A 26,662-nucleotide genomic window follows, 5' to 3' on the forward strand; every position below is an offset into this window, starting at 1 on the left:
ATACCTATATGTTGGTTATCATTATAGCATTGAGAGAATCATCCCACTGTCAAGGGCTAACTAGATAAACATATTGGAAAACTCAATCTGGCTTCACTAACATAAAAGCAGTTTATATGACACATGTTTTTGCTATCTAAGTTATGAACACTTCAAGACTGTTTATAGTATATAGTTTATGGCCCTTACTGCCTTATTAACAGTAGTGGGTTGTTTTTTTTTAAAAAAAATCTAATGAGCCTTGACATGTTTATTTCATTCTTATGCCCAACTTCCAGATACTCTTATATGTACAACAGATGCAACCAAAACTTTCAGTAAGCCTCTACAAAACTTCTGATTGTATATACCATTGCAAAATGCCACAGTATAAATAACAAATATCTCAATATAATCAACAACCCTACCTTTTCAACTTTTCTCTGTTTTTCCCCACATTTAACAAACAGCTGGAGCTGTCAAATGCTAATCCTGACATTTTGCTTTCCCTTTTTGGTCCTGGTGGAGTTTAAAGCTCAGTAGTGGTGTTCTGAACTCCGGCCCAAGGGCACCATCTACTACTACATGCAGAAAGCCCAAAGCATTAAGTTCTGGCTGGGACTCTTTGTGCTAAGCCATTTATAAGGCAGAATAAAAGCAACTGAACAGATTTTGTCCCTACTAGGGAGATTTGACCAGTTGCTTTTCTTTTGTACAACTTGAGTACATGAATGGCATAATGAAACAACTTTTTGAAAGCAGCAATTTAAAGCTATCTAGAGAAACTGTTGTGGTTTTGGGTTTGGTGGTTTGTTGTTTGGGTTTTTTTTTTAACAGACAAAACACAAAGCCTGCAGTGTTCTTTGACACTGTGTAGCACTTAAGCCATGTGCTAGAAAGAAAACATTCAACACTGACATTTTTTGGAAACATTTCCTTTTAATGGTAATGATGTAAAACAAAACAAAACAGAGTATTACGAATGTTTGAAAATGGTATAGGACCTTTTTTTCATTGTTTATGGCACCGGACATTCTCTGTTCAGAGTTTTTTACCCCCTTTCGTCTGAAATACACAGTAAAAACCACTTAGGGCTTTGTTTAATTGTCTAAATATAGAAACTCTTTGCCACTTCACATGGCCTAAGATATGTAACTTTAAGTCACCGGCAGTGAGATAGTAAACCTGATACAGAATTTAAGGCAGACCCTGGTACTTGCCAAGTGGAATCTGGAGACCAGATAGAATATCCTGGCGCTAAGCCAGTGGAGTACAGTTTGAAACATATTTATTTAGATGCCTGTACCGAAGCAGCTGAATTAGGTCTGAGAGTCAAGATTCAGGTTAAGATTAAGACCTCTGCATTTAAGAGTCTGTGTGTAGGTGAATGTAGGTGAATTAAGCAAGGACATCTGGTTTATGCAATTGATAAAATCTGTAGAGGGAATTTGCAGAACAAGTACAGATTGCATGGCCTTCTGCTGCTGCTCCAGAAAGTTACAAGTCTGACATAAACCTACCTGGTAATTGCCCTGTGTGCAGATATCACGGTTCAGGCAACTGAATCCAGCTCTGGCTGTCCTTTGACTGTGATGGGAATTAGCAACTTAGCTCACAGGCAAACATCTTCATGTAGACACCTAAACACAGGTGTCATAAACTAGACTGAATCCCAGGCCTTGTAGCAAAAGATTGATTTGCACCAACCACGGGGTGGTAAAATTTGTATAACTCAGGAGACAGGAGGCCTAGCTAATCTGAGTAATGTTGTTCCCACAGCAGAAACTAGTGTTCAGAGCTCACACAAGGGCTGGTAGTTACTATTGCTCCCAGTTGGCAGAAGAATGAAGAATGAGTTCTTGCTCTACTTCACAAAAATACCTACTACAAAGTTTCAAGATCAAAGCCATCTTTTTTTCCTTTTCCATTGCTATTTTGTGCACAAAGAAAAAAGAACAAAAAAAGACTCACAGAATCACAGAATATCCTAAGTTAGAAGGGACCCACGAGGAACAGGACAGGACAATCTATATTCAGTAAGTTAGTATTGAAAATCATAGACTCAATCATAGAATCATAGAATCAGCCAGGTTGGAAAGGACCTCTGAGATCATTTTGTATCTAATGCAAACAATAAAAATTATTTCAAAATACAAAAACCATAAAGCTCAGCTAAATTTAACCCTCTTTGTAGATGCAAACAGCTGAGGAGAAGGGATTTGCTGAAGAGTTTATGTCTGGAGAAGTCTCAATCAAGTAAGTATAAAGTCTTCAAACAAGATACATAAAATTCAACCAAATCTTTTTTTCAATGTTTACCCATCAAAGCTATCAGAAGCTTAAATGATGTATTTTTGAAACACTGGTGGCTTCCTTTAATCACAGATACTTACAACAACCTTGTCTGACTCAGTGATGCTTAAAAGTTTGTATATGTAAGAGTTAATTTTAAAACAAATGCTGAATAAATGAGTCTGGATGAGGACTCTTGGACCGCTGAGTCACATTACTAGGTATCCATGACATCCAAAAATCCTTTTGTGCACCTTCTACCCACTATTCTTTTGCAGCCAAATGTTTGTCTCTTCATTAAAGTGTCTTTTTTTTTTCTATCTCTGTGAAATGTTTTAGGAGTACAAATTCAGCACAAGCCATTTGATATAATAGTGATAATGTGAATGAGCTCTGGCAGATAAGAGAGAGACTTCAGCATAGAAGAGGTTAGGATTCCCTGGTTGGGAAGTAATATGGTTCTATGCTGAAATTACAGTGATGATATTTTTGGGGAAATGTTTTACTTTCATTTAAAAAGTGGTTTTTAACATCTGATAAACCCCCAAATTAATACAAAGTAGACTCCCTATTCACCGGTCATGGTAACACTTTGTTATATCTCTTGCAGTTTGAACTTACTCTTTCCAGAAATTGAATAATCAAAGCAGTTCAGGTTATTGCAAACAAATTTTTTCTTACATTTTGTAAGAAGGCATTGATACCCTTTTATCTGTATTGAGGAATACCACAACAGACATACCTAAGGACTGCTTTTTTTTTTTTTCATGGCCACATCACCTTTGCAGTTCACAGTTCCCTCAGATGAAATTCATCTCAGATATATCTAAGTAGTCAACCTAGGGATCCTTTATGGACAATTTACAGAAACAGGCACTAAGGAATCACCAATCTTGCCAAATTTCTATTTCAGGATAAAATGGACTATGACATAAAAGTGCTGCCTATTTCTCTCAGTTAACTGTAATGGCATACATCTGTCTTTGGTCAGATGAGTTTCTTTTCTTACAATCAGCGAATAAGTCTTTCCCATCCCTGTCACACCTAGTGAATAAGCTATAGGAAAAATTCTTCCTATATATCTTGAGTCTGTGTGATTAAATTTAATCTGATTTTTTTTTCCTTCAGCTCTCAATGTCACCTCATACTTCCTTTATGATTTCCCAGTTCATTTTTAAGTTTGTCAGGTAACTGTCCTCTAACAAAAGTTGAAGTTAGGATTCCCCATCAGATATCTAGGCCTAAGTCCTGCCTCACTTCCAGCATAGTCATGGATCGACCTTCGAAAATTAAAAGCTGTATTCAAGTCAAGTGCCAAAACAAATTCAACCATCCTTAATTGAAGCCTTTATATCTAAGGGAATATATATCCAGGAAAATGGTGCTGACACCAACCGTTTGAAAATTCTCTTTCAAAATGCGTAACTTTAAACAAAATTATTTTTTACACTGTTTTTTCCCTACATCTCCTTTGATGTACTATTTCCATTTTCAAAAAAACAAATGTGCTGTGCATCGCTGATTACACAATTATCCACCAAAGCCCAAAATAAATTAAAAAAAGAAATATAGTACACCCAAAGAATAACTCTTACCTTTATGAGAGTTGCTTTTGTCTTGACAGTGATCTCAGAAATAAATGTTGCACTTATCAAAAATATTTCAGGACTCCAGGGGCCAAAAATATTTTAAGATATTTAAACTTTCATGGAGAAGAGGACTAGTTCCCTATTGAACCTCCATATTGAAATTAAAGTAAATTAATAAGGTAAATCAACTGGAAACCCCAGTTTTGCGCAATTTCAGTTAGTATGTAGGAGACAATATATTCTTCTCTTTTTTTTCCCTGTGTATAAATAGATATAAATCCTAACATTTGGGACCTTGTATTTAGCCACCATTGGAAAGTACAATAGATTGAGAAAATAAGTGATAACAAGTTCAGTGAAGTGTTCCTTCAGTCAGTAAATCACCTACATTTGTATTCACTTACCTTTAAACAAAAGATAATTGATAAGTCTTGAATAAGTGTTAATTAGCTCTTTGCTGTATCAGGAACAGCATGCTTACTATTTTGCAAAACTGAACTCTGAATCAATTAGATAATCTTCCTATGATTTTTTTTTTCTCAGGTTTCTTTTACAAAGAAAACCTGGGATCAATATTATTAAGATGTGTTTGATTAGAAGCGCTCAAAACTCATATTAAGAAGGTACATGGTTAAAGTGTAGAAAATCTTTTCATATTTTACTGAAAAAAAGAAATTGTGATTCCTGCTCTTGTATTATATTATTTGTGTTCCCTACATCTGAAAATTATAAACGGTAATCATAAATTACAATGCAATATTGGATGAGCTGATGCTATACTTTTGGATTGCTTTTTTTTAATCATTTAATGCTGAAAGTACTGTATTGAAAAAACGGGCAAATATCTCAAAAATAAAAAGTCTGAATGTCGCTGCTATAGAAGTCCAAAGGCACAGAATACGAACAGCCATTTCTACTGGTCTGAATCACGTTCATGAGTTCCTCTGATTTATCCTTCCATTGGCCCTTCTAGGAAAGTACCTTTTTTTTTCCTTTTGCCCCCTGTCTTCTATATTTCATTTCATGTGTCTATCGAGGCTATGAAAGATAAAGCTATCTGCTTTCTCCTGTAGTAAAGAACTATATGGAATCAGTTCACCTGTCTGTCACTCCTCATTAAATTCTTACCCTCTTCATTCACATTCTGATCTTTGCAAATGAACATTTGCTTAATAAATGTTCCCAAGACTAACAGTGCAGAGTGAAAATCCCACACAGCAGTAAATTATTAACTCAGTCACAGGGGGAGTGCCATATATGACTTTTCAGAATGAGTTATTATGTGGATCATCATGTAATTATGAATTTTTCAAGCCATGATAGAGGAAAATTGAATATTTAATATTTTATGGACATATTCTGCACTGAGGACATCTTTCAAAATTTTATGATAATTTTTGGAGTGAGCAAAGAGCAGAACAAAAGTTACAAAATAATTACAAAGTGGAATATTTAATCACCATGGACATTGTTGGCGATTTCTCAGATTGCATAATATAATCAAGGTCGTGACCTTTTAATCACGATGTATTCAAACGGAAAAAATATGTGCATTAAATTTAATCTACAAGTATGTTTTGATTGTTTAAGAAATGAGAATATGAGACTTCATGCTTTATTGTAGGATAGGTAGAAGGATGTAAATATTCATGACTATTCAAATGCTCCTGAGCAGTCATGGCTTACCCCTACATGGGACATTCAGAAATACAGAAACATGAGCATAAACCTATGCTGCTTGCTCCAGGTATGCTTGCTAAGAGCAGGGAGCATGAGGGGGAGCAGAGCAGGTGCCTCAGCATAGTCATTCAGTGCAGTTTTAAGACATCCTGGGGTACTCACAGCCTCCTCATGAGACTGCCAGAGACAACACGAGATTGTGGGAGACCAGAGCCCTTCTGGAGCTGCAGCTGGACACCAGGCAGGATATCCCAAGGCACCTAGAGGGTATTAGGCACCTATGTCTGGGCTTTTGAATCATTCTCTAGGAAGCTGAAACCAAATACTGTTTAAGTGGCACTAAAGTGCACATATGTGCAACAGACTAGAGCAGTGAATTGGGAGAGCAAGAATCACTAAGGAGAAAAAATATTTACTTTTTGTTCTGCTAAACAAGAATTTGAATAGAAAAACATGTTTCTATAAGGCTGTGTATCCACAGGAAGAAGAAAAGTTTATCAAGCGCTTGATAGTAAGCCAAATCAGACATTGATTTTGACACTTTGATAAATATTCAATTTAGTGCAAATCTATCACAAAAAGCCCAAACAAATAATGTTATTTTCCTTAACAGAAAGGAAATCTTCCTTCCCTTAACCTTCTCAGAAAACCTGCTGAAAACCAAGGCAAGGGAAGTTTGAGAAAGATTGAGAAATCCACAGAACAAAAATAAGTATATACAGTAAGTACACATTAGTCTGGAACTCTGTTCTCATGCATATATATAAATTCAGTAATTCTAATAAATTTGTTTAAATAATTTACTGCATGTCTATTACTAAAAAATACTTTTATGCCTCACACAAAATAATTCACAGTAAAAATATATCTTGAGGCCATGATTCCAGATGCCAAGGCATCAGCCTGACTTCCCTTGCCCAAAGGGGTAAATGATGGAAGATAAAAAGTTTGGACCAGAATGATCCTGCGCTAGCAATGTGGTCAAGTCTTAGTCACAAAAGGCATACTAAAAAATAGAGAAGCAAACCACTAGGCACCATCCATACACTGATATGGTCCAAGTTGCCCAAAATTGAGAAGAAATAGTTTGCTTCCTGTTACTGAACACATTGCCTTGATTCCTGACTGCTTGCTTCATGATAATACTGCTTCATGACCTTGTAAAGTGATTGGATGAAAACAGATTTTTCAAAGTGGTGGACTGAGAAGAGCTCCTCAAATAATTTAGGATAATATATCACTTTAATAACATGTTCTGTGTTGTATATGGACCTGTATATACATTTATATACACTGTGATATATAATTTTCAACATGGTATACTATTGAGTTTCTACCTGACCATTGTTGTGTTTCTTGATCCAAGGACAGCTCTCAACACCCTTCAGAACAAGGCATTTGTAAAATTTTGAATCAACTTTTGATTTTGGAAATAGAGTTATATGTACATGTCTAGGTGAAAAAGAAAACATTTTACTGGTAAGGTACAAATAAATGTAGACTTTATAAAATGCTAGGAGCCAAGTACAGGATGTCAAGTGCATGATTACACTATACAATCAGAATTTTTTTTTTTTTTTTCTGTTTATAGGAATATCATTGATAAGTGGTCTGGCTCAAATACTATGCTGTCAATAATGAAGAACAATTTCAGTCCAGGTAATTATAGTTTTTCTACATGTAATTACACTGGCAGTTTCAAATATGGGCAATACCTTTTGTTGTTTCCAGTTTCAATTACATGTTTGAGTTACTACATGTTATTAAATAATTGCTCTCTCCAAAAATAACAAACCATCAGAAACAAGTTAATTGTACGAAGGACTGGGAAAGAGCAGTATGTAGAAGTGCAATTCCTACTAGCATTTTGAAATGTGTTTGCTTCATGTTTACCAGGGAAACTTTCTGATAACTTTGCTCACGAAGTAAAGTAACTGATATTAGGGTCATAAAATCACGTTATCTGTCTGCTAACCAGTGTAGGATTTTCATGCCTATTCCAGTGACATTTCCTAGGCACTTCAATCTTCATATTGATCCACAAAACAAGTGTCTTGGCATTCATCTCTGCAACTTCTTTGCAGAAATTTAAGTTTTCTCACTCTTAGTAGTCTCTGGCCCTGGCAGTCCTGGCGTGGACATTTGGTAGGACACTCTGCCTCATGCACGAATGTCACAGAACCACCTCTGCTCCCTCAGTAACACTTCAGGGACTTCTGTACATTACTGAGTGCTTCTAACTGTAACAGCAGAACAGCAATCACAGACAAAGGCCCAGGTAGATTTCCTTGCTTGCCTAGGTACCTCTGTTCGTGAGTATACAGCAAACAACCATGCTGCACTTTTCAGGATGCCTTGAGTGATAAATATTCTGTGGTCTGTTCAGGAATATAGATTCCATGAGCTTACTAAGTGTAAAGTGGTTCTTATTGAGATCAAAGCCAAAACCTTCGCCGAAGACATAAAGCAGCAGCACTAGGTCCCCAAGCCACTCTCAGATATCCAAAGAAAATTGTCTGCATTAAATTAAAGAACAATGCAGAGTACCATATAAAATTCTATAGAAAACTGATACCATAAGTAAGTGGGATCTGACTGGGAGTCACTTATTAATGAAGAAAAATGGATGTCCTAATTTTGCAAACAAACCCAAAAGCATTATTTTTAGTATTAAAACCCACTGCTCCAAATCATAGTGAATGGAACAAAGTCCTGACTGACAAGGGACATTCACAATACCCTCCACTAACTACATCAGTGTTTTCTTCGAATAGTAAACAAAAGCCATATTTAGCACTTTCATAGCACTTTGTATACTCAAAGGACTTCACTAACCATTGCTGGCATATCTAGATGCTTCTTATATGCAAATGAATGCAGATATGAGATAGGCATTAGGAGGCAGGATATTAGAATACATTAGCAAACGGACAATAGAAAACAGCTGGTTTGACTGACTGTGGAGGGTGTGAGTGGGGAGTAGCGGACAGCACAATTCACTGCTCAGAATTATGGAAAGAATCGTGCTGATTGCCATCATGGCTTAGGAACTCATCACTTAATTAACAATATAAATATTTTAAAAATTAGCATTTCATAAAAGCACAGTAAGAGATTCCATTGTGAGAATGGGAAAGGATTAATTCACAGTTGGCTGGACCGATGGCACCCAGCCTTCACTCTCTTGCCTTACAACAACACACGCGTCGAGAATTAATACAATGCAATTCATGCCCTGTCATGTCTCATTACTTAATTATGAAATGTCTGTAGTACTTTGGACATTACTGAGCCTGTTTGATTGGCTGTGACTGATGTCATACCCACTTTAATACTAGCCAGTACATGCATGAATAGGCCTGTCCCCCTCCTCACCATTTTCCTTCTTTCTATTCATGAATTCTATTTCATAACAGTAATAATATACTCCAGGCAGTGCATTTCCAGGGAATTATTGCATTTCTCAAGTGGGTAAAGTCATCTGGCCTTTCAGCCTTATGCCTTGCAACACCTTCTTAGGCATGTTATAATTGCCCAGATATACACTATATCTTGTGTATTATAATTCTTACATGCCACTCTTTCTTTTTCATTTGACCAGCCCAAATAGAATCCAATAGGAAAAGAGAAGTTGTCAGGTGCATTTTTTTTCAAATGTCTCTCAGATATATTTTCAGGCTTTGAGTGTCTCATGCACATATAATTTAAATGCATTAATTTACAAATATTAATCATTTAACATCCTGTATAAAATATAATGGCCACATTCTCATGTCCCTTGACAATTCTAGAGCACTGTCTCCTGTGTCTCTAAGGTGGCAGGAACACAAGATGACACACTTGATTTAATAAGAGAGCAGAGCTGCATGCAATGATATAATAGAATGCTGAGATATATTTAGATGAGATGCCACAGTAAATGTTTATGAAAGCTTAAAAGAAATCATTCTTGCAGAGCAACCTCTGAGTCTAATGACTGAAGAAAGTTCAAGGCATTCTTATCAGTCTATGGCAGCCTACTGAATTCAAAACTTACTTTAAGTGAGAAGAGAAAATAATTTAGGCATCAAAAATATCCTCAGATTTAAACTGAAAAAAATACAAGATATTTCTGGTGCCTCCAACATATAAGTTTGACATTCACACTTATGGGTCAGTAGAGCTAGGCTGAAATCTGAGTCAACTTCATCTCCTGAGCTACAAGGTTCACTTCTAAAGTTATGATCCAGTCTGCCATGAATGCTTTTTATTCACAAAGTAATTTTCTACCAAATACCTCTAATAACTCAATGATCTTTAATGAATCAAGCCTTCTGGCAAAGTCCAAAAGGAAGGTCAATTTAGTAGAAACTAAATTATAGTAGTTTGCTGTGTTAGCACTTTTTATAACTGCAATTATAAAATGGGAAACCACATTCTTACCAGAGTCAAATATTCTTCCAGTAGTTCTGTCCTTACTTTTTGCTTTCTCTAGAGGTGGCACCTCCCATTGCCTGAACTAGGGCTGCCCAAGACTTAACCATAGTAAATGTGAGGGTGGTGAGGGTGATGAGGCAGTGGAACCAGCTGCCCAGAGAAGTTGTGGATGCCTCATTCCTGGAAGTGTTCATGGCCAGGTTGGATGTGGCTTTGAGCAATCTGGTCTAGTGAAAGCTGTCCCTGCTCATGGTAGGTGAGTTGGAACTACACGATCTTTAAGGCCCCTTCAACCCAATCCATTCTATGATTCTCTGATTCTACAGATGTAAGACTGGAGGATGTCTGGGCAGTTAAACACAATACTGTTCCTTGAGATGCTTTAGTTACGACCCCATCATGGCCTGGACTTCCCATGTTGGTTACAGCCTTACTTCAGATGTCAAAGAGTACTGCACATTGTACCATCTTTAAAACTCAAACAGATAGAGGTGGTGACTTCCTCTCTGTTAGAATGAGGTGATAAATAAAATGAAGGCCGTAGCCAAATATGAACATAATTCAGCAACTGGAAAGTGCATGCATTTTTGCCATCTATGGCAAAGGGCTGTTGAAATTCTGAAGAGACTGTTCTTAAAATAACTGGGGCAAGAACAAGCTAGAGATTTTAATTTTGCATGATGTGTAATGTCAAGTTTATAATTAAATAACAAATGGGAGTTTCCCATAGTTCCCTTCTTCAGTTTCAGTATACCTGCTGTAAAACAACATGGTCATGGAGAGAAAAATGTGTAAGGCTAACCAAGTTTACAGCCCTGTTTTGTGGTAAATAAAAGCAGGGTTAGTGAACTAGAACAGATAACTAGGATGTATTATATGGGAATTTTTCTTCAGTGTGAACACTTAAGACCTATTCAAAATGACAATAAGTTGAAAGTAGAGATGAAAACAGGTCCAAACCACATCCTGTAATCCAATTTGCCTCTTAAAAGAGGGAAAATAGAAAAAGGTCAGCATTAAATTACAGAATAGTTGTGGACTTAGGAAGACTGACTTTTCCATCACCCCTGAGCTCTAAAGCAGCAGCTTCTTCCTAGGTAATGATTTCAACATCCTTTATGAGAAAAACAGAAAGTTTTAGTCCATAGTAGTGTCTTTTCTCCTCTTGTAGGTAGGTACTTTTGTCTCAGACACTTGAAAGCTTTGATATCCTTTGAGAGCAGCTCCTGAGTGATTGGAACATTAACAGTACTGCATTAAGTGCCTCTCAGCCCAAGGGGCAGTAATCCATGTCTCCTACCTGCATGAAGAATGCCTTCATCAGCAAACAGCAACATTCTACAGCTGGAAGTTCTCAGTCTTCTTGTTAAGCTGTTTCCCTTTGGATAAAACAAACACTCCTTCAACATAGAGGGAGTATCTATGACTGACTTCTAACTGAGTTTCCTAGCCATCATCTAATACATCCATCTTCAACTGCTTTCTATTACAACAGCATCCTCTGAACAGGACAGCCTGCATCCTACAGTGTAGCTATGAGGGGGAAAAGGTAGAAAAGGTTCTTCCTCCTGCATGTGAATGTGTCTGGAGTAGAGGCTTAGTTGGCTAACCCTGTACTTCATGCAAGCAAGCTCTTCTTTTGTGCCTCCCAGAAGGACCTAAATAAGAGGGTGAAAGAAAGGGATCAATACAGCATAGCAGTGTCAAGACAAATCCAGCTACAGAATATTCTGTTTTCTTTGGTTTTCGGATCAGGCTTGAGTGCCACTGTTGCCAGTGTTTTCCCATATTGGATTTAGACTCTTGAAACGGCATGTGAGTACCTCATTTTGCTTCAAGAATCTGAACTTTAATGTACAATGTATTAAACTGTAAAGCAGCTTGGGAAGTATAGGGATTGATGCCAATGTAATTATTTGCAGGTAACAAATTCTAGCTCACCGTTTGGTGTTGTGTACATCCCTAGAATTCAACAGGTAACTGGCAACACTGATGTTCAGTCACTGCTCTGCAAGTAGTGCCTCATTACAATTGTATAGTACAGGGCTCTAGTATCATTTTACCACTTTCCTTAAATTCATCAAACAGACTTTGTAAAAGGTTATGATGGACATCTTGTTTCAAATAGAGAGATTTTCTAACAATTCCTATCAGTTAAACCCTGGAAACCTACCAAATTGAAATAGGAAGAAAAAGAATCAGATGTCAGGTCATAGTAGATTATTTTGCTGGTACTGAAGAAAGATCTGACAAATTAGGATATTCAAAAACATCTGCAACTTTGCTAGTCTTCCTCTATGAAAATAAAAGAAGAATTATGCTTACCACTCTTTGACTCTTGTTTATTATCAGAGTAAAAGTCTGTCACCTGAGAAAACAACATCTGTTATCAGTGACTGTTCACACAGCAGTATGAATAAATAAAGAATGATAAAATCATAGATGACTATATTTTGTGGATTACTGATTAAATTATATCTTTCAAGAAATTTTTAAAGATTCATTACTAGAGATAAACAATTTTGTAAAATTACAAACTGCTTTGAAACTAGTTATGTGGAAAGGTAATTACCAAACATAATTTATCAAATTAATTTTACTACAAATAATTTGAACTCAAGGAATGACAAAGTGTATTGGTGCTACTAAAGTGAAAAGGTTAAAAGGGCTAATGAATAGAATAAGAATGCAAAATATATGATAGTTTGTATTGTATATGATATTTTAAATTATGGATTATCTCCATACTTTGTTTTTCAGGATGAGCTCATGCATCCGTTTTTCCCGCATGGAGTAAAAGTTTCAGTAGTTTGTGAGTTTGAAGACATTATCATCTTAATCATACCATTGTTTAGTTTGTTTGGAAAGAGTCAAGCGATGTTAAGTCATTACACAAATAAGGAATACTGCCATGTAAGTATTAAAAATGGGAAAAGTATTTTTTCCCTGCAGTAATAATAGGGCCATGAGTCATATGAATTTATAGGGAATACACTCTATTTCTGTTGAAGACATCTACTTTCATCGTTGGCACATACATTTGCACAAGCAATACTGTTTATGTTTACAAGAAGAGCTGTCATTTAAATGACAGATGGCTCCAGTGGCTGGATGTAAAGCAACTCACTGAAATTGTTCAATGATTCCCAAACTACTTTAACAGTGTATTCCAAATTCCCACCATTTTCTGTGAAACTATAATTTATTTATTGGTGTCACTTCTTTTACAGCACCTATCACTCCAGTCTGAGTACCTCCCAGTATTATAAAGCATATATAGAAGATATATTACTTCTCCCTCTCCCTCTTCTTTCCAGTCAGCTATCATTTCAAAATTATTTTATTTTACCATGTATCTGTATCTCTGTTTATTTGGGAAGAAAGAACAAATCTTACTTCGCCATCATTACTTTTACCATATGTGTGCCCACGTACACATATATATAAACATATAACTATACCTTTTATACATACATATATCATATTTATACCACATACACATAAAAGGTAGAAGTTGTGATGGAAAAGTGGGATTTGTTCTTTCTTCCCAAAGAGAGAAATTTCATTTCATGGGGAGATTTAATTTACTTTTCTAGCCCTGGTATCTTCAATATTTTCTTCCAGGAGAGAGGTCTGTGGTACCTGTCTGTCCTCTGTGTGTGCATGGCAGAGTAACTTTGAAAAGTCATACCTTTTCCTAAGTACCAGTCCTAAATCTTGGGGCAAAACACATATCAGTGTCGCACTTTTTATTTCCAAAGTGCTGAATATGACCTAAAATCATCTCTTCGTTCTAGGGGTCTCTGATTTCAAATGACTACAGGCATCAGGGAAGTAATGTTCCTATCATTCTGAAATCCAAATTCTCATCTCATTGTGGTGGTATCCTTTTCAATGGTGACATTTACTTGGAATATTTAAGCTGGATAAACCTTGATAGGAATTGTTTTGTTCAGTTCTCCCCAGAAATGAAGATGAGGTTGAAGTCTGAGATAACTTTGCAAAAAGTCTTTTATAGGAAGAGAATAACTATGCAGCAGGCAGAGGGATTTCTGAAGTGGAAGAACCATGTTACTGGGCTTCCTTTTGGGGAATCAGCATCCTTATCCACTCATGCAGAAAACCAATAGAGAATCATTGAATGATTTGGGTTGGAAGGGACCTTAAAGATCTCCTAATTCCAACCCCCCTGTCATGGACAGGGACACCTTCCACTACGCCAGGTTGCTCAGAGCCCCATCCAACCTAGTGTTGAACAATTCCAGGGAGGGGACATCCACAACTTATCTGGTCACAGATCACACCCACTAAGGTTCTCAGTCTAAAACTAGTGTCAAGCCTGTACCCTTTGTCCCTTTTCACCTTCAATCAGCTTGCTTGATCATACCACAGAGAAGAGAGAAGAGAAAACAAAGATAAATCCTTGCTCAGAAGACACTGTTCCATTCAAAGAAATGTCAGCTTCCAACCTAGGAAGTGGACCCTCCCAACTAGCCTGCTGAGCTGCAGGAGCCTGAGCAGGTTTTGTAGCAAAATGTGTCAGTAATCAATAAATGACAGAGCTGGGAAGTGAATAAATGATGTTTGTACTGGGGGACATGGACTATTCCCACAGGGCAACTGACAATTCTGAGTTAATCCAAAAGTGTCTATACAGTGTTTCTTTCATGTTCATGAAGCAGAACTAATCAGAGTTCTGAATGCATCGGCAGATGTTATGGCAGGATTCCTCTCAATCATTTACTAAAGGTCTTGGGGGTCTTGGGAGGTCCTTACTGACTGGAAACTGGCCAGTGTTATTACCACCTACAAAAGTGTATGAGGGCAGACCCAAGGCATTACAGACCTGTTAGTCTAACCTCAGTCTCTGGAAAAATTACGTAGAAAATTATACTGGCTACTAGTAAAAGGTATTTAGAGAATAATGCAACCATCAGTCACAATCAACATAGGCTCACAAAGGGAAAGTCCTGTTTAACTAGTTTGATATAATTCTATGATGAAGTCAGTTTCTTCATGGATGAAGGAAATGTGGTGGAAGTAGTTTTCCTGGATTTTAGGAAGGCTTTTGATACTGTCCCTCATAGCATCCTTCTGGACAAGTTGTCCAGCTGGCTTAATGGCAGGGTTAAAAGGTAGGGAGTAGGGCTAATTCTGACTAGAAACCAGTGATGAGTGGTGTTCCTCAGAGCTCAATCCTAGGGCCAGTTCTATTCAGTCTTTTTATCAGTGATTTGGGTGCAGGAGTCGAATGCACCATTAGCAATCTTGCTGATTACACCAAACTGGGAGGTTCTGTTCACTTTCTCAAGAAACAAAAGGGGTATTGCATGAGGGATCTTGATAGACTGGAATGTTGGGCTATGATTTAAAGGATTGAATATAATAAGTCCAAATACTAGACTCTGCAACTGGGATGGAGTAACACTGAGAACAAGAATAAGCTGGGAGAGTGACTGGAGAGCAAGCTGCAGAAAAGGATCTGCAGGTGCTGATCAACAGCAGGCTCAATGGAAGTCAGCAGCGAGTCCTGGCAGAGAGAAAACTGCACCCTGGGGTTGATCAAACACAACATCACCAGCTGGTCAAAAAAGATGATTATCCCACTGTACTCAGCATTGGTTGGCCTCACCTGGAGTACTATGTGCAGTTCTGGGCCCAGCAATTTAAGAAGGATGTGAAGTTCTGGAATCCACCCAAACAAACCAACAAAGCTGATGAGAGGATCACAGGAAATGTCCTATAAGGAATAGCTAAGGACTTTTGGCTTGTTTTATCTGCAAAATATGAGGCTGAGGGATGACCTCGTTGCCTTCTGCATCTTCCTGAGGAGGAGAAGTGGAGGGGGAAGTACTAATCTTTTCTCCCTGGGATCCAGCTGTAGGGTGTGTGGGACTAGTTCAAAGCTGTGCCAGGGGAGGTATAGAGTGGATGTTAGAAAGTATTCCTTTACTGAGAGGGTGGTCAAACCCTGAAGCAGCCTTCCTAGAGAGGTAGTCAATGTCCCAAGACTGTCAGTGTTTAAAAGCCGTTTGGACAATGCTCTTAACAACATGCTTTAACTTTTGGTCAGCCCTGAATTGGTTAGGCAGTTGTGATAGATGATCATCTTAGGTCCCTCCCAATTGAAATATGCCTTTTTTCATTCTAGGTCATGTAGAATAATACACATTAGTGTGTCATTAAAAGAATATATTAAACAAAGCACTATTTAATGCTATTTAGAACACACAGTAAACAAGTTAGAACTGTGTTTCTACCGCTCACCAAACACATGTATGACTTTGGATAAGCCAGCTTATCAAACAAGGGAAATCATATAACTGAAACTAAAGCATTAATTTTATCAGTAAATTTTTAAATTAAGAATCATAGCCTCTTCTCAAGTTCATTAGGATACTTTTCCCATGGATTTAAATCTATATAGTCTGAGTGAGTGAATATTGCTGGACTGCTTCTGTACTCCAAAGAGGAATTTACTCTTACTACACCTTATATTTATATTAGAGACACAAATTAGGCTTCCACTGATCATTTGTTTAAGAGAGATGCTTTTACTGACCTTGCAAACACTAACATTCATGGTCGTGCTTGAATTATCCAAGCCCACTTTGTTAGAAAACAATTTATGAAGCTCCATCAACATATCGAGTTGTAAGTAACATATTGTAATATAACTTGTTTGACTTGAAGGACTAACCTTATTAGATGAGATAATTAATGACAAAATCAAGTATTTAAATAAGGCCTTAAATTTTTTCAGACATTTTTCATCCCTTCGTGCTTTTCTGAATATGGGTATTTTCCCCAAATAAGGAATTCTCTTAGTGGTAGAGATGGTGGGAAGATTTTTCTCCTCATAAAAATTCTTTACCAAGGGACGGGATTAAACACTAAAACTTATTAATTTTCTGACTATAAAATTAACTTGTAAAAAAATTAAAATCCCCTTTTTGGTTGGTTTTTTCACAGTAATTTTTACAATTTTTTGCAGTCTGTAAAACCAATTTAAAGATTTACATTTTGTGTATTTGTTTGCATTACAACCACAAAAATTTAAACTACTGAAAAATAGTTAAATAGCAAGAAAGAAATAATCAAGAGTTTATCTCATGGATATTGGGTGTACACACAAGTTTGTTACTGGATGACTGAGTATAAGGAACATCTAACAGTGAGAACTTTACCGTTTTCTGTAGAAGGTGGTGGAGAGTCAGAAAAGATCCTTCCAGGAAAGAGTTTGAAGAAATCAAAAAAGCTGTACAGAATATAGAGCTGTATTTAGTGAAGATAGGGAAGCACTGACTAAAGTTAACACAAAGACATTGTGTTTTTACAGTCAGTTACAAAGGAAAGGAGAATCTTGTCTTTTACATTGCACCCTAAACGATTCTGCTGCATTTCCACCGTAATTATCTAACATTATTTTCCATGAAACTTCCCACTTGATCTGTGCACAAACCTACGTCCTCATGGCACAGTTCTACAGTGCAGATTGGCTTCAGAACTACAGGAACAGGTTTGTAAAATGAGTCACTGAAACCTTGATATCCATGCTACAACATTTTGGGGGCTACTTCAGATGCCTTTCAAAATTTTGATCTTCTTTCATCCAAGAAGAACCTAGTTCATGTGCTCTGAGACTTTTCTGTGAAGTGAACCAAAGCATGCTATGTGCAAATTACTGGAAAATTTGCTCCATAAGTACATTTGCAATCCAGCCTAAAATAATAATACAGACATACTGTTCAGAGGTCAGGGGATGGGTGGCCAATTCCTCACCTCTCTGTTGGTCAGCATTATTTGTAAAGAGGAGGCCTCAACTAATAAGAAAATAAACCACATGATCTCTCATGTGAATCACAGACATGGAAGGAAAAATGAAATTTTAGAAATGCACTTTTTTTAGGAAACAAAGTAACCAACTATTTGCAAACCTTGTTATTCCACCGTGTCTTAAAAACTACTGAATCTAAAATAGTGCTGTAAATGTTTCTGGCAGCAAAAGAAAGATAAAACCTTTTTCTCCATTAATTTTCTGGTCTCTAAGTGTAGTTTAGTCCCTACTGCTTACAGAATTCTTTGGTTTGGTGACATAGCAGCATCTTCTAAAATAAGAAAGCATTCAGAAATGAATATGAAACTGGTTGAGGGCATGGGAGAACATTTACATATTTTGAAGCTCTGAATAAAACAAGCACAGTGTTTGTAAAAGAATCTGTATGAAATTTGTACATGAAAAACGCAACTACACATAGATGTCACCAAATTAAACTCTGAAAGACTCCATATAAATCTGGATCTCTTAGAGGCCCCTATCACACCCTCAAATAGCACTCAGTTCACAGGGCAGCAGTGAAAAGAGAGTTGAGCAGCCAGAATGGAGAAGTAGGAATTGAAAACTTTTTGTTCCTGCTTTTCTAATGACAGGAGTTTCTCACTGAGAACTGAAATAGGAATTGCAGAATTGGTCTTCACCTTAAAATCACCCTCATCATAAAAGTAAACATCCTGTCTTCTCTCTTTTCTGACAATTTTATTCTTAGTCATGGACAGAACTGAAAGCCAGAAGCTTTATTAGGCCTACAGACAGAAAAATTGGCTTATTTTAATTTGTCTTAAAGCCTAGAGCTGTCAGTAAGTACTTTACTGTCTGAAGAGGTAGCCTTAGGACATTTTCTGTCTGGGTAGTTAGTAGGATGTGCATGTATCAGGAAGAATTTACACGTATCTAAAGAGTGCACAGTACACTTCTTATCTTGGATTATATAAATCCTCTTGTTTAAGATGATATGAGAACTATATGCAATCTGAATCCCTCCATGAGGCAAATATTCCCTTACATAAATTTTCAATAGAAATGTGGAAATGTAATAAAATTGTTAAGTCTTTATTTGGGGGGGGGGAAAATGGTTTTAAAAATGTTTCTACCAGGCCCTTTTAATTATAATTAAAAGGTGTGTGGGGGAGTCGTGTTCCGATGACATTTAGAGATTGCAAGTTCACTACTGTCTCTAAACATCTTGATTTTTTTTTGAGGTTGCAAAGCACAGCCATCCCTGAAGATTCCTTTTTTTTTTTTTCATATGATTTTCAAGGAATCTGAAACAAAGTTCTCTACAGTTTTCCTTTTCTAACACTCTTTGTTTAGAAGAGAGATGGGATAGATTTCTTTCAACTCAGTTTTGCAAGATCTGTTAAGAGAATTGGTCCTCATTCTGCTGAAACTTAAAGGTTGAAGAAGCATCTCACTTCTCTGTTATATTTTCTTCTCAGAAATTAATCTGGTCAAATAATTAACAATGAGTTGACATGAGTCTGTTCCAATTTACACAAATCCTGGTTTTATGACAGAATGCACACTGACCAATAGAAGCATCCAATATAGGTTACACACAGCCTGGACATTCAGGGCACCTAAGCAAGTTACCTCCATTCCTGGTAAGCTGAATAGACTGGGAGAGGTGTTTGTGGAAATTGTCCAATTGACATTCCTTTTTGTTTCTTTTTATCTCATTCTATACATGTTCTGCACTCTGGATCCAGTTTGAACTGTATTCAAACTCCTGTCCTCCTCTAGAAATAGAAGAGTTTATTCTGGATCTTTTATTTGCACAATACTCAGCAAACTGAACCATACTCAGTGTGCTGCCTTTTTCATATGATTGTAACATGATGACAACACTTACTCAGGAAAAGATTCAGAGCTGCAGTTCACATCTTGGTGTGGGGCCTGACTGAGATGAACAGCTCAAGGACAGGCAAGCCACTACCGGGACCTCTACCCATGGAAGCTGAGGTCCTCTGCAAGTAGGTGTGTATAGAAGAGAGAATCTTCTAGAGGAAGCCTGACTCTGCCATTCACTTCCTCTGACGTATCTGAAGATTATCTTTACCTTCTCTCAGTGATGCTTATGCATTCTTCCTTCTGACTCTGCAATGTAAAGAGGAGAATTTAGCTTCTAGCAGCAGAGTGGTGTTGCCACTGGGCCACACAGTCTTAAGAGGTTCACCTTTGACACAACTACTTTCTATCTTTGAACACCCTTCTGCTGCGTAGTTTCATCAAGAGTATGCCATAAACAATATAGCTGATTACAAACTCTATGCATTTAATTATTGCAGATGTATTTTAATACTAATCCGTCACAGAAAATGAGGCATTCACAAAAATATTTCTCAGTGTGTGACAAAAAGATTGGGCAAATATATGTATAGACAGATATTGGAAAGAAGATCTAGGCTTTTATGTTCTCTTGAAAAAAAAAAGTGTTTTACTCAAAACTAATTACAAATCTCCTCTACATGAAGTGACATACTTCATCACCACTCAAATGCAACTCTAACCTTTTCTTTTAAACTTACTCTGGTAGTTGATTCCTGGAAACCTTTTATGAAAAGTTTAGCGGTATTCTGCAAATTTCTGAAGGACCTAATTTATCCTCTGCAACTTCACAGAAATAATAATAGAAGTCTATGCAATAGTTAATACTTTTTGGTGCATGATGTATTCAGATATATTAATTTTTATCATTGTGATGCTTCCCAAGTGTGTATTTCTATATTTCTTTCAGCAATGCAAAATTTTCTAATATCTCAACCTCCAGAGAAAAGATCATCTCATTTTTAAAATTGTTGAGACCACAAGGCTTTATCCAACATACCTCAACAACTAGAATATCTGGCCCTTCCTGAGACTGGCTTTTTGTAGCATATCAGCAAGTCTTAAGAGATTTCTTAATGCCATAGTTTTTCATCCATTGTTTTACATTTATTTTGCTATAGAGGAAAAACTCAAGTAGAAAATTTCTACTTGCTTGGGTCTCCACTGCACCACTGAGGAGAAGTATACCTGATGTGTAACCAGGATACAAAGACATTGTAGGTAAAATCACAGGCCATTTTAATTCTGTTGACCTGAAGTTCTTGAGACATTTTCCCTTTTTTTTTTCAGTTAAAGGTAAATAGCAGAGTATGACAGGGTTCTCCTATCACAAATCTACATCTCTATCAAGACTCACGTATTTGTGTCACCATTAAGGAATATAGGGGACATGGGGGAAAGCTCATCTGAATAGGGGGCTTTGACTTTGAGATTTTTCTTGGAGAGAAATACAAATGCAAAGCAAACTTAATCCCCTAGGGGAAGTTGCTTCAAGAGAGAAAAAAATATTGTGATTAGACAGGAGCAGAGACAGACCACTCTTGTCAGTCTATTCCTATTTGGGACTACTCAAATGAATGTTTGTAGGAAGACTGAATATTTTTAATGTCTTTGACCAAAGTCCATACAATGTGTTTAGATATGGAGAAATTACTTCCTTCTCCCTAATCTGTCTTTTTATCCATATTCCATGGTAACCTGGAAATATCCTATGAAATAAAAATGGTTTAGAAAGCAAAGACTGTCAGAAGGTTTTGTTCACACAGCTTCTATGATGTACAAAAGACTGTATATGAATCCATAAAAATTATATTCTGAGATATATATTTATTTCTGAGAATGGACATATTAAGAAGAGAAGACTTCTCCTTCTAAGCCAAGTCCATGAAAATGTGTCTTTCCTTTCCTTTCTAACATCTCAATATCTAAAGTTTGGAGGTTGAGGCTGAAGCCTGCAACAAACTTGAAACATTACAAAGCGAAATAAATGGGTCTCTTCCAAATGATCCCAGATGACGCCAAGTTGAGGAAGATTTATATATATACGTTGTATAAATATTTAATGATATGGCCAAAAACCTACTGCCACTTAGCAAAAAGACATTCATCATTCCTGTGAAATATGACTTTTTAGACAATAAGACTGAAGTATGTTAATGACCTCAAGTGAATTGTGTTGTTAGTCATTAAACATTTTCTGACTTCTGATTTGCTGAGTTACCTCTGAGCTCATAGTCCCATCATCAGCCATAAGTTATTCTGTAACAGTCAAGAAATAGGTCTGAAGCATTTTTTTACCCTATAAAATTTACTATAGACATGAAACAGAGTAAAGGTGTATTTTGCATGTGAATGTAAGAAAAGCTATTCTCTTAAAATTTTTGATGAAAGTAAAAAAGTGCTTCATATAACTATGTGGGAACTTAACAGAGAACTTCATAAACACTCTGAGACTAAAGTCTGAAAAATTTCCAACTAATTTTCTGTTTGAAAAGTCAGGTTTTTACTGAACTGACTTTAGCCTTATAACATGTTGAACTGTTGATAAATGTTCTTTCTATAAAGTGTTTTATTTCAATACCTTCTCGGGTCCATTGAAATCTGTGAGTAATGGATAAGACTCTTAATGGAAAAAAATCCATGCACTTAGAGTGGACGTACTGTGGACTCTAAGCTGCTACTTAGAGACGAAATTACTTCAAGTAATTCAGCTGGTTCCTCAAAAGCTAAATTATGCCAAAGACCCATACTTGTACTGACCTTTTTTTTTTTTTTTTTTTTTGGGTGGTGTATATTCAAGACACCTAGCAAAGCAGAGAAAAGTAGTCTCACATTTCCCATCCTCTGAAAGAGCGGGTGCAAACACGTCAACCCCCACATGGCTAAGCCCCACTGGAGATAGCCTGGTGATAATATGATAATATGCATTGTTTATGTGCTGTGTGGGGCTACTGACACAGTTTACTGCACTCAGTGCAGATCCCTTGTCTTTTTCAGGATGCTGCATTCTCCTCCTAGCCTGTTCCACATGCTACATGACAGGTAGCATCAGAAAATTTGTTCCAGGGAAAATCAAGTAATTACTAGAGCCCTATTGGAATTCCTCAAGCTTGGATCTTCTAAGTCCTGAGCAGCAGTTTTTGTTAATTTATTTCTACAATACAGACATTTGTCAAGAGGAGTATTAATGTAGGTGACACCTTAATATGCTATATGATTTTGTGGTCTGTCCTTCAGAAAGGTCTACTTTCTTCTGTTAACTTTCTAGCTCACTGCCATTCAGAGGATAGATTGGCTGGTAAGTTGTCTCAAACACTCAGGACATTAACAAATTCTAATTGGCTATGTAATAAGAGCAGACAGCATGTACAATGTTAAACCACTTCTGAACCACCTATTTTCTGTATGCAAATCAGACAGAAACAAATGTTTGGCCCCAGCTGGGCAAAATGTCCCATTTAGAATTCTTTTCCTCTTCTTTGTTCTTTGATGTTCTGCAAATGAGCCTTAGAACTCCGCTCTTCACACAATTCAATTTTACAGGCCCATTATCTGAGATATAATGTGGAGGTTAAATATATCAGGGCAGCCATTATGTGAAAATAATTAACAGTAATGAATAATGCACTAATTCCACTGATGAGAGATGGTTATATGTGTAATGAAGTGTTGGGGCAGCCCTGACAAATGAAATTAAAATATTTAAACACTGTTTTATGATATTACTTTGCTCATATAATTTCCTTTACCTACAATGAGCCACTTCGATTATCGTCATTATCTTGACAGCTCTGAAGGATGAAATAGTGCAGGTTAATGTGACAGCGATTAGTCAGAGAGAAAATCCATCACATAAAGCAGAACAGAGTGAGGGAGAAAGGTCTCTATACTTTCCCGTTTCAAACATGAGAAGAATGATACTATCAACATCACTTCAATATTAAATGGATAGAATTATCTTGTCATTCATTTACAGCCTCTGAAGAACTACCTATTTGTACCTGCAAAGGAAAGGTCAGCCTTTCTTAATCATCCATAAAAATATGTTGATGGATTCCTTATATCAATAATGGTGACAGAACCAGGGACAGGAAACAAGGTAGGAAATTTAAAAGGAAAGCACTCTAGTTTTTGTATTAAAATATTTTAATGGGTTTGTATTTTAAAAGTTTGCTTCACATGGTGGTTTGATCTTCAAAAAAATGCAGTGTGAAATAAAGTGAGACCACTGGCATACATTTTGTGGAAGTTGTTTCAAATGCTGTTTAAATAGCAAAAGGGACTATCTATTGCTGAGCTACTCCTCATCTGTTTTGGTTGTTTGGGTTTTTTTTATAAACTGCTTATGAATACCTGCAAAACCTAAAAATATTCATATATAGAGACCAAAAGTTAGACTGAAGTTAGATTTACCTTTATAGTCACCTCATTTTCAAAAGTACTGAGTAAACATTTCTTCCAGATACATTGATAGACCATCAGACAGTTTACTTTTATGGATCAGCCAGCCGGGTAGAAACATGTGGGCAGTTAGGGGCTCACATAAAGGATCCTCAGAAGAGAAATAAGCAGAAAGATTTTCAATTGAACCAGAGAAGAAGTGCAAAGTAGCATGTGGAGATCAGTCACTTCATCAGTCACTGGCAGATAGGAGACATTAATGTCCAGAGCACCGAAACACCTAAAAACCCAACTGTTTTTCTTTTCCCAGATTGTGAAGAGGTTTGTGATTCCAGTGGTTAATGCACTCATTTGAAATACTGTTTCACGGTCTTTGTTCAGATAGAGAATACCAGAGACTTGAATCCCTTATTCTCAAATGAAACTCGAGATTTAATTTTTCATATGATCCTTTGTAGAAGCACGACGAAACACCAGCTCTCACTAGCACTGGCATTTCCCTCAGGTGCAACCCATTCAGATTCAATTTCTTTCTATAAAAAACTTGGGCATCAGTTTCCTGTTTGAGAGGAATCACACTGGCTTGGGAGGCAGATGAGCTAAGAAGGTGTACTCCGAGTACAACATTTTGAATTACCACATAAGGGTCTCAGACACATCTGACCAAGAAAAAATATTTAAACTGTTAACAATATCTTTGCCTGTTGCAGAAAAATTAGTAACTAGAGCACTCGGGACCCTGTCTGACTAACTGGCATCTGAACAGTGGATTTTCTTAATAATATGAATGTTGACATGATATTTTTATTTGGGTGTCTAAATATAGCTTTTACAAGTCTCTTTTTTTCACCTGCCTTGAAAAATGTAAACTCAACTTACAAACAAACAAACAAAAGTGTAAATTTAGCAAAGGGATGTTTCTCCTGTTCATGTAAATCATTATAATTGAAGTTACTCTTATTATATTCTTATTAATTTTATTACTATCATTAATAAAAATGATATATCATAGTAGTGATCACACAAAAAAGTGAAAGGTGTCCCTCCGCTTTTTATGTCCAGCATTTTAAACACTACACAGACACATATTAGCAGATAACCCATCTGCTAAAGAGCTTGCAAATTAAATAAACAAGGCAGATAAAAACTGTGCATACGCCAATTTTACTAAGTGATATGAACAATATAGTGGCTACAAATGTCATATGTTAGTTCCACGATGCAATGACGGCAGTGGGAGGCAGGTGTTATGCAGGAGTGCAGGATATGCCAATACTGCTCAGCACCATTGTCCGTCCTTCAGGGCTGCAATCATATCTTGAAGGCAGAACTCCTCTTTGAGACAGCACAGAGATGCAGTGCCTCAGAGGAAATTCTTGAACTTTGCTAGGTATAGCATGGTGAGGCAGCACTTTGTGTGCACAAAAAAAGGCCTGGAAAATGGAGCGCACACAACATAACAAATCCTCTTGTTTTAATCTAAATGCAATGGAAACCTATGTCACATCCAGCTAAGAATCTACGAACTACACTGAGAGGTAGAGGTGGTAACTCGTAATTTACTGTTCTCCAGGATGGTTTGCAGCATCTTTGCGCAGAGCTATTGAACCACTATGAAAAGCAGATCTAAAAGGTGAGGAAGTCACAAATCCTACTCCCACTCACAGCTGGTTAAAACAGAGTAAGCAAGAGGTTTGAAAATTGAGGAAGACAGCCAATAAAAGAAGAAATACATCAAAAATTAAAAGGGCCATTTTCAACATCTTTCTTCATACTGAGTATTGGTCCCATTGAACTGAATGAATGCACACAGTACAAGCTGGAATGAGTGGGAAGGGCACAATCCCTCACTGTGTATGGCCAGTGGCCCTACAGCACTGCTGCTCACAGCACACAGGTCTGTTTCTGTGTGCTGTAGGTTTATGCTTTTTGGGAGGCTAGCCTATACAAGCCCGGAGTAATATCTTTTATGTGAAAACTGGGGTCCATATAAGGATGCATAAGGGACCTTTTGAACTAATACATTTGTAAAAAACTCATTCAAATTTCAGTGGTTCTTTCATTTTGCTACTTTTATAATACAGTTTACTTCATTTATCGGACAATGAAGTGCCTCTGTAATAAATCTAACATTAAAAAATCATTTCCAGCAAATTACTCCAATAAAATCAATGACAGTCAGTCTCAGCTGTAAAAACAAATAAATTACCAGCTATTGATAGGGTAGGCTAAGTTAATTGTCATTTAGAAAGGCTAAAAGGGATAAAGAAATCTAATAGAAGGAACACATTTATACAGCAAAAATGAGAAAACTGTGAAAGTTTTACCCTGACAGCTCCCATCCACAGGATTGACTTGGTCCCTGAGAAGCACAGGCGCTTGTTTTAAGTCTCAGTAGTACACTGGTATGTGCTTTGGATGTGTCAATATTTGCCTGCTTCAGTGTTGCCTTATGATCTTTTTACCTTTCATATATTGAAACCCCCAAACAGGATTTCAGGTAATAGGAAATGAAGAATTGATAGAATTGAACAATCCCATCTTTAGGTTTTTTTCAGCCAGGTTAAAAGCAGTTTGACCCAATTCAGGCTTTGCAGTACTTCCAACTATTAAAGAAATATAAAACTGGGCATTTGCTAGT

Source organism: Myiozetetes cayanensis, unplaced genomic scaffold, assembly GCF_022539395.1.
Source record: "Myiozetetes cayanensis isolate MyiCay16 unplaced genomic scaffold, myiCay2020 scf5-8, whole genome shotgun sequence".
Classification (NCBI taxonomy): Eukaryota; Metazoa; Chordata; class Aves; order Passeriformes; family Tyrannidae; genus Myiozetetes; species Myiozetetes cayanensis.